We start from the raw sequence: 10,447 nt of genomic DNA, 5'->3' as shown, positions 1-10,447 counted from the left end.
TATCCTCATCAACGCCAATAATCCCATCCGACACCGATAAAAGCTTCATACCGTTTAGTTTTAAAAGATATTTAAAACGAGTTTTGTCAAATGCTTTGGTATGTAAATCAGCTTTCTGTTCGTCAGTGTGGATTTTCTCAATTCGTATCAACTTCTTCTCGAAGCAATCTCAGATGAAGTGATGACGAATCTCAATGTGTTTAGTTTTTGCGTGATGAACAGGATTTTTCGTGATATTAATCGCTGCCTCATTATCAACAAAGATAGGGGTGTTAAGAAATTGCAAACCGTAGTCGCGCATCTGTTGCTGGATCCCAAGATCTGAGAGCAGCAGCTGCTAGCAGATACATACTCTGCTTCACATGTGGACAAAGCTACAAAGGTCTGCTTCTTACATTGCCAGGTGACCAAACGTGGTCCGAAAAACTGACAGCCCGCTGTTGTTGACTTAGCGTTAACGTTGCAGCATCCGAAATCTGAATCGGAATACCCTTCGAGCATGAAATCGCTTTCTCTTGGATACCACAACCCCAATGATGGAGTTCCTTTTAGGTAGCGTAATATCCGTTTCACAATCACCATATGCGAAGCTCTCGGGTTAGATTGAAATCTTGCTACGAGGCAGGTAGAATACATGATATCGGGTCTTGAAGCTGTCAAATACATTAGAGATCCGATCATGGAACGATACATCGTTTCATCTACCTTCTCTCCGGTGAGATCAGGGTTTATCCCATGGCTCGTCGCTAACGGGGTGGAAGCTGGAGTAGATCCTGACATCCCAAATTTCTTTAGAATATCATGATATACTTCGTCTGATGTATGAATATTCCCTCAGGCAGTTGATCAACTTGATGTCCTAAGAAAAATTTCATCTCACCCATCGATGACATTTCAAATTTTTGCTTCATAACGTTTTCAAACTTTTTGCACAATTCTTCATTTTTTGACCCAAATATTATGTCGTCCACGTATATCTGAACTATCAGAAGATGTCCCTCAGCTTCTTTGGTGAAGAGAGTGGCATCCACATTTCCACAGATGAAGTTGTTGGCTAGCAGGTGTTGAGACAATGTCTCGTACCAGGCTCTCGGGGCCTGGTGTAAACCACACAGCGCTTTATCCAGCAAATAAACCTTGTCTTTGTGGATTGGGTCGGTGAAGCCCGGTGGTTGTCCGACATATACCTCCTCTTTAACCTTCCCATAGAGAAAAGCCGATTTTACATCTAACTGAAAAACTTTAAATCCTTTCCACGACGCAAACGCTAGGAAGATTCTAATCGCTTCTAGTCTAGCCACGGGAGCATACACCTCAGTGAAATCTATACCCTCCTGCTGACTAAAGCCCTGGACTACGAGTCGAGCTTTGTTTCGAATAATAACCCCTCGGTCGTCTCTTTTGCAATTAAACACCCACTTGGTGTTGATCTTCCTGTGACCATCAGGCAAGTCTACCAATTTCCCCACTCCTAACTTCTCAAACTGACTCAAGTCTTCTTGCATAGCATTGACCCAAGAATCTTCAGTTAGCGTGTGGCACCTGGGGAAAATCTGCAGCAACCTTGAGTTATCACTTCACTTCCTTATGATTACTTGCTAAATTTCGGGACGAAATTTCTTTCAAGTTGGGGATGATGTGACAATCCAACGTCTGACACCAATAAAGTATCGGATGGTGATTCGGCGATTTGCTATCCGACATTTGAACCTGTGAAACAAACAAATAGAGTGATTAGAATCGGATGGCAATCCGTACGGATTAGCTTTAAAAGAAACAATATTGAATGGATCGACTGGCCACTCGATGATTATCGCTTATCAAACAAACTGAATTTAAAGCACTAAGAACAAACTGTTTATAATAAACAAAATCACATGCAACCTTGATTAATCCAATTAGAACATGGCCAACAACTTTGATTAGTGCTGCACATGCAACTGACAACTTTGAACAATTAATAAAATCACATGGGCTGTCAAATATTTGTGATAGTATATCTTTGATTGGACCAAAATATATTAGTGGATCTGTTGTTTTATTTTCTGATATTTGGCACACACACATCTCGACTCACACTTGAATTCATAAACCCAAATCTTTTAAACCCGAAACCCGGTCCACCATTTTGATTTGTTTGTACCTGGCCCAGCATCATATAAGCCCAAACAAGAAATAAAAACCCAAGAGGGTTCGGCAGCCCCTGTTCCGATTAAATATATATGTATTTGTATTCCATGCACTTTTTACGAATAACAAGAGACAAAAACCCTAGCACATCCTCTATCTACCTGTCTTCGGTAATCAACAGTAGCAGACCCCCCTCCTTCCAAAGCACTGGTTTATTCGGTTAGTAAGTTACTCGTAATTCTTGTTATTGATGTTAGTCTAGTCTTATTGTTAATGATTATGTTGCAACCGTAACATGTTAAAGTAATTGTGACAATAGATAGAAACTAGTATATGTTGATGTTATATGTTTGATGGTTGTTGTTCACCATGGATGATTATTTGACAAGATGAGTAATGTTCGATGTTGCCAATGAATAATAAGATGAAGCTGTTTAACTATATGATATTGATATACTGTTCTCGTTCACGTCCAAGTGCGGTTAGGGTGCATGATTAGTGTTGGTGTGGTTTGATCTAAATTTATGTTGTATAGAAATTGTAATAGGTCTTGAAGAATGGGTGATGGTAATTCTATGATAGGTGATACTTGATGATAAAAATTGCTACGATTCACTGAATGTTAAGATAATTGAGTAAGTGGTAATTTGTTATTAATTTGAATAAAGATTATTAATAACAAAATTGAATCAGCAAACCCCATACCCACTTTGGGATGAAGAAGCAAACAAATGTCACTTAACTGGGATAGGCCGTAAGGTGGGGGAATAACCAGGCCGAGATAGCAGGAGGCCCATCAAGACCTGTCTGGGCTTCATGGGTTCGGGAATAGGGTGTAGCTGTTTAACGGATTGGACCGGGTCATGTGAGCTTGGGCCGCATTGGTTAGGATGTTTCAGCTGGGCTTGGTTACGCAATGGGCCAAAGGTCTTCTTAGTTGGGCTGCTTGCAAACTCAGCTGAACCCGGGCCAACCTCTTGTTACATTGGGCCGATCCGGCATATCGGCACTAAGAGTGTTATTGTATCGGATGCACATTAGAATTGTTTGTTTGTATGTTCATAAAATATGTTAATTTGGAGTTACATGTTTGACAGAAATATTGCTTATGTAACATACACGAGACCTGATAAATTGTATATTGACGATTTGGATACGTATAGCTATGTGTTTTCTGATACGTTATTGGCGTAGTGTGAACGAAAGATGTGTGATTATATGCTAGTATATGACCCCAAATGGTAATTTTAAATATGGTGTGCAATAAATGTGCTTGATGTGAACAATGAATACGTAGATTATTTATACGTGAAAGGTGTGGTACATGTGCATGTGAAACTGACTGTAATCGGTAACCCTTTTAGGACGTGTTTGACCAACTGATAAACAAGTAACCTTACGTAACATAATCTACCGAGCAAATCTAAGGTGAGTTCACTGCTCTTTTCTAAGCATGCGTCCCGGTGGTTTGGGACATCTGGTAAACATTTCTAAAAGGAATACTGGGTAAACTGTTTATTTGGGATATTGGTTATTGAACACAGTATAAATCACGTAAGACCCCATACATCTACCGTGTTGCTGAAGAAGCAACGAGGTATTTAGTTGATAGCGCTATTAGGTTTGGCACCCTCACACCGAGCCGAAAGGACGGGCGTGAACTAATTACCTGGACTTCATGACCAATGCCTAGTTAGAGGCATTGGGGTTGGGCATTCTCATTGTGTACATATAAGACCCCTTACATCTATTCAAGGTTGTTTGATACCTTGACCTCATGACCGATGCCTAAATGGAGGCATTGGGGTTGGGCATTCACATCTAGTCGCCACATACGGTAATCGAGTAATAACAACATCAGGTCAAATGGTTGAACTGTTATATACACATATTTGGTAACTAAACTGGTTAACAAAACTTTGAACTCACCAGCGTCATCTGACACACTTGTCTGCATGCTTGCAGGTTGTAGGTTTATATCATTGGGACTTGCTGTCTGGGATGCTGGAGTGTTCATGGGTCGTGATACATGGAATCTCAACACAAGCTAAATGATTCACGTACACATGGTTTACTAAACACTTAACAAATGAGTTTCGCTTCTGCTGTACACAGTGAATGATATGTAATGTTTGTAACCCTTATGTTAATGAATGAAAGTTTTATTAAAATATATTTATGAGCTCAATGTGATTGGTGGCTTGGATCCTGGTACGTCACACGCCTCATGGGGGTTTCCGCATGTGGTATTTTGGGGTGTGACAGTTTGGTATCAGAGCCACTGGTTATAGTGAACTTGGTTTTAAAAACGTTTTTATAAAACCAGACTATAACCGAACAGTTTTGAAAACGGGAATACGACCATGACAGTCAGCTCCAGATTGCAAGGTTCGTCTTTCTTACTTGATGCATACATTACATGACTAGTGTACACCCGTTTATGATGTAGCATACGGACACACAATCGTCACTATAGCATAATTACATGAACTGCTTGTTTACATTATGATGTGTTGTTAGTGTATCGTAGCCCTGGGATTCTTGTAACCTTGATGTTTTGACAGCCCCTATTTGATATCTGATTTTGAAGGACCGTTTGACATGAGTTGGGAGGAACTGGGATGAGCATGCAAATCACAATATTATTGTGGGTGCACACATAATAATAATGTGGGGTGCATATGAGTCCCAGTGAGGCTTAACAAGTGAAAAAGGGGTTCCGTTCCGTTATTTGATCGATGTGAAACACATCAGTCTAAAAGAGTCATAGCAGTGATTGTATTTTACTTGAACGTGATCTTTTCACTCCTCTCTGAACCCTTATGAATCTCGATGCTATCGAGTGTGACCTGAATACCCATCTGAACGCCTAGCGAATTGTGTAGAATGTTAGGTGCTTATACGAACGTCCCTGAGTTGGATGTTGCAGCGTCGAATGATTGGTCGATACCTTCTCACTCCTTTCATTGGTTGGAACTCTGTGTATTGACGCCTTAGATTCCGTAAGTACGCTCGTTTCTGCAACACCCTACCAACGTATTGTGTATTACTCGACCAACTTGCAAGATCGAGGGGCAAGAGGATGATCGTAGTATCTCACTGACTTCAGTACTGGAACGGCCTTGGTTTCTAGAAACGAACATCAGCAATTTGACTCCAATCGAATCTTTAACCCTAGTCAGCGACTTATGGGAGTCAACTCTTATGAGTTGATCGGGACATAAACGATGACAATTGACCATGGTGTGGAATGTGTAATTGCCAGCACAATGAGTAGCGCCTTAGGGTATGGCACGGAATTTGAACAGATGGACCCTGTTGGTGAAAGATCATAGGCCTCCGTTTCAAGCAAAAACATTAGAGGCAACAGTCATGGTAACATCAGGATACTCATAATTGTAACCAGCGGAATGGAAAGGGAGGTGCCTATGGCATGGATTGGCCGTTGATAATTCAAGACGACAACAACCAAGGGGATGACGACAGTACTGGGAATCCTTGTAACAAAAACAACAACACTGGAAATTATGTCTGTGGAAAGGGCATTTAGGATTGGCGTAGGCGACACCAGGACTATAAGGAACGCGGTGGCCTGCATGATCTTGGCAACTAGACGGTTCGTCTCTGTTCTGCTTAACCCTGAAGCTTCTCGAAACCGAACTTGTTGTGGAACTGGTTAATGGCAAGTCAATTGAAGCCTCGTATGTATATTGTGGTGTAAACTCGACCCTGTGGGGCAAGTGTTCGACATCGACCTTCCTTCTGCTATCCTTGATGGTTTCAATGCAGTAGTTGTGTAGATTGGTTATCTAGATATCGCACGGATATACCCAGTGGGGAGGAAATTTTGCGTCACCTTATACTTTGAAGTGTCAGAGTGATGTAAAGGTTAGCATCACAACAACAAAGAAGGCCCAGAAGTGTTTACGGAGGGATTGCCCCGCTACGTTAACAACCGTTACTAACGTTAAGAACGAGAAAGAAAGGATTGAGGACCCACCAATTGTTCGTGATTTCTTTCGGTTTGCTACTCGAGGAACTTTCGGGTTTACTTCCACAACTGTTAGACAGACTCTAAGTTCGATCTAAGCCGGAGGCAGCCTTGATTCTTCGTACTCCTTACTGTCTTGCGCCAGGAGGGTTGCAAGAACTGCCAAATCAACTACAGGAACTGTGGGACAGGAGTTTTGACGGACCTAGTTCTCGCTCCGGGGACCACCGATTATATTCGTGAAGATAAGCTTTATCGTTGGACATGTGTACTGATTATCAAAAACTCGCTAAAGTGACAGTCAAGAACCGTTTGTCTTGACCATGTATTGCCAATCTATTGACCAGTTGCGAGGGTCGAACTTCCATTCGAGGGTTAACTAGCGAGCGAACTATCATCAGATGGAAGTCCAAGGGGAGAATATCCCTAAGGCGGCATATCAAACGCAAGGTGGCCATTGCAACTTTGTATTCCAAGACCTTTAGGTTGGTCAACACACCAGAAGCTTTATGGATCACATGAATCGAGAAAGGAACACTATGAGCAGCACTCGTACATTATCATAGGACTCCTAAGGGAGGAGCAACTCCACGAGAAGTTTACGTAAGTGTGACTTCAGGGTTTGGGAGGTACGACAGCAATTCCTTGGTTTCGCTAGTTACTGTCGCAGATTCATCATGGGGTTTTCGAAGCTTGCGCAACGTTAACTTCTATAGCACAGCGGGGAGCTGTGAATTCATGGGAAACAAATCAGGGGAACGACCTTTCCGTTTTTAGAACTTAACTCTACAACGTACTGAGTATTGTCTTTACCCGAGGGTACGGGTGATCTGGTGGTATACCATGATGGTCCGAATCAGAGTCTCAACTACGCACTGATGCAACACAAGCGGCTAATGGCTTATGTGGTGGATTATCAAGAAGAATTCCACGACTCACAACCTGAGGTGGAAGCCGCAATCTCGAATTTGAGCTGAAATTTGAGCTGGAGGCATTACTTGGACGGTACCGAATGCATTACTTAGACCGATCACAAGGGCCTCCCGTGTACCCTGGTTTCGAAGGAGCTGAATCAGTTAATGGCATCGCTGGATGGAACTTTTGGATGATTATGACTGTGAAACTTGAATGTGCGCGAGCTTCACAGCTCACTATCGACCCTAACCTATCTGATCAGACTCGCTCTGTCCAAACTGGAGAACTGAAGGAAGAGGATTTTCAAGTTAAAGTCATGCGGGGCATGGAGAAGCAACCTTTGGCAGGACGGATGATAATCGCTACCTCATGGAACGAATGTGGGTATCATTATACGGCAACTTTAGGGAACTTGCATTGAGCAAAGCACACCAGCCTCGATATTCTAGTCACCTGGGTCTTGATGGGATGTATGACAGGCAACACACTACACCCTTGGCTCACATCTAGATATGAGCCTTGGACCAACGGGCAAAGTGAAGGAACCATCCTGGCACTCGAAGACATACTGCGAGCATGTGTGTGATCGACTTTAGTAAGAGTTAGAAAGACATTTACCTTTAGTTGAGTTCTACTGCAACTGTTACCATTTTAGAATTCAGACAGCTCTGTGTGAGGCATTCTATGATCGATAATGCCAATCTCCTTGTTGGATTAAGGCGAGTGGCAACCTAATCACAAGTCCTAGACATGTACTCGAAACTCTTTGGAAGATTGTTTATATCAAAACTCGTTTGGCGACAGCCCATGATCGCTAGAAAGCTGATAAGTTTAGGAGAACGCTAGGAGTTCGCTGCAGGCGAACGTGTCATGATTAAAAGTCTCACCCTGGGAGGGTGCAGTGCGCTTGGAGAGCGTGGCAAGATAAATTTACGTTACGTCAGGCCATTCAAATTTTTGTAAGAATTGGTGACAGGGCCTACAAACTCGAGTTACCCGATGAATTGGGTAACGTACATGATGTCACTTATGTCTCGGATATAAGGAAACGTTTATCCGATGAAACACTTATGATATCCTTGCTAGCGCTTAACGTTAACGACAAGTTGCAGTAGTCGAATTCCAATCGTGAGAGTTCGTTGGAACTCAAGACGTGGACCGGAGTTCACGTGGGAGCGCGAAGATTAGAGGAAACTCACATATCCTCAACTCTTTCCTGATGACCAATCTAATTTTGGTACTACTGGTGAATTTCGGGACAAAATTCCTTTTCAAGTTGGGGATGATGTGGCACCTGGGGAAAATCTGCAGCAACCTTGAGTTATCACTTCACTTCCTTATGATTACTTGCTAAATTTCGGGACGAAATTTCTTTCAAGTTGGGGATGATGTGACAATCCAACGTCTGACACCAATAAAGTATCGGATGGTGATTCGGCGATTTGCTATCCGACATTTGAACCTGTGAAACAAACAAATAGAGTGATTAGAATCGGATGGCAATCCGTACGGATTAGCTTTAAAAGAAACAATATTGAATGGATCGACTGGCCACTCGATGATTATCGCTTATCAAACAAACTGAATTTAAAGCACTAAGAACAAACTGTTTATAATAAACAAAATCACATGCAACCTTGATTAATCCAATTAGAACATGGCCAACAACTTTGATTAGTGCTGCACATACAACTGACAACTTTGAACAATTAATAAAATCACATGGGCTGTCAAATATTTGTGATAGTATATCTTTGATTGGACCAAAATATATTAGTGGATCTGTTGTTTTAATTTCTGATATTTGGCACACACACATCTCGACTCACACTTGAATTCATAAACCCAAATCTTTTAAACCCGAAACCCGGTCCACCTTTTTGATTTGTTTGTACCTGGCCCAGCATCATATAAGCCCAAACAAGAAATAAAAACCCAAGAGGGTTCGGCAGCCCCTGTTCCGATTAAATATATATGTATTTGTATTCCATGCACTTTTTACGAATAACAAGAGACAAAAACCCTAGCACATCCTCTATCTACCTGTCTTCGGTAATCAACAGTAGCAGACCCCCTCCTTCCGAAACACTGGTTTATTCGGTTAGTAAGTTACTCGTAATTCTTGTTATTGATGTTAGTCTAGTCTTATTGTTAATGATTATGTTGCAACCGTAACATGTTAAAGTAATTGTGACAATAGATAGAAACTAGTATATGTTGATGTTATATGTTTGATGGTGGTTGTTCACCATGGATGATTATTTGACAAGATGAGTAATGTTCGATGTTGCCAATGAATAATAAGATGAAGCTGTTTAACTATATGATATTGATAGACTGTTCTCGTTCACGTCCAAGTGCGGTTAGGGTGCATGATTAATGTTGGTGTGGTTTAATCTAAATTTATGTTGTATAGAAATTGTAATAGGTCTTGAAGAATGGGTGATGGTAATTCTATGATAGGTGATACTTGATGATAAAAATTGCTACGATTCACTGAATGTTAAGATAATTAAGTAAGTGGTAATTTGTTATTAATTTGAATAAAGATTATTAATAACAAAATTGAATCAGCAAACCCCATACCCACTTTGGGATGAAGAAGCAAACAAATGTCACTTAACTGGGATAGGCCGTAAGGTGGGGGAATAACCAGGCCGAGATAGCAGGAGGCCCATCAAGACCTGTCTGGGCTTCATGGGTTCGGGAATAGGGTGTAGCTGTTTAACGGATTGGACCGGGTCATGTGAGCTTGGGCCGCATTGGTTAGGATGTTTCAGCTGGGCTTGGTTATGCAATGGGCCAAAGGTCTTCTTAGTTGGGCTGCTTGCAAACTCAGCTGAACCCGGGCCAACCTCTTGTTACATTGGGCTGATCCGGCATATCGGCACTAAGAGTGTTATTGTATCGGATGCACATTAGAATTGTTTGTTTGTATGTTCATAAAATATGTTAATTTGGAGTTACATGTTTGACAGAAATATTGCTTATGTAACATACACGAGACCTGATAAATTGTATATTGACGATTTGGGTACGTCTAGCTATGTGTTTTCTGATACGTTATTGGCGTAGTGTGAACGAAAGATGTGTGATTATATGCTAGTATATGACCCCAAATGGTAATTTTAAATATGGTGTGCAATAAATGTGCTTGATGTGAACAATGAATACGTAGATTATTTATACGTGAAAGGTGTGGTACATGTGCATGTGAAACTGACTGTAATCGGTAACCCTTTTAGGACGTGTTTGACCAACTGATAAACAAGTAACCTTACGTAACATAATCTACCGAGCAAATCTAAGGTGAGTTCACTGCTCTTTTCTAAGCATGCGTCCCGGTGGTTTGGGACATCTGGTAAACGTTTCTAAAGAAAATACTGGGTAAACTGTTTATTTGGGATGTTG

The sequence above is a fragment of the Helianthus annuus genome, chromosome 4 (genome assembly GCF_002127325.2).
Source record: "Helianthus annuus cultivar XRQ/B chromosome 4, HanXRQr2.0-SUNRISE, whole genome shotgun sequence".
Lineage (NCBI taxonomy): Eukaryota > Viridiplantae > Streptophyta > Magnoliopsida > Asterales > Asteraceae > Helianthus > Helianthus annuus.
The sequence above is the reverse complement of the archived record's forward strand: the minus strand, read 5'-3'. Positions refer to the sequence as shown.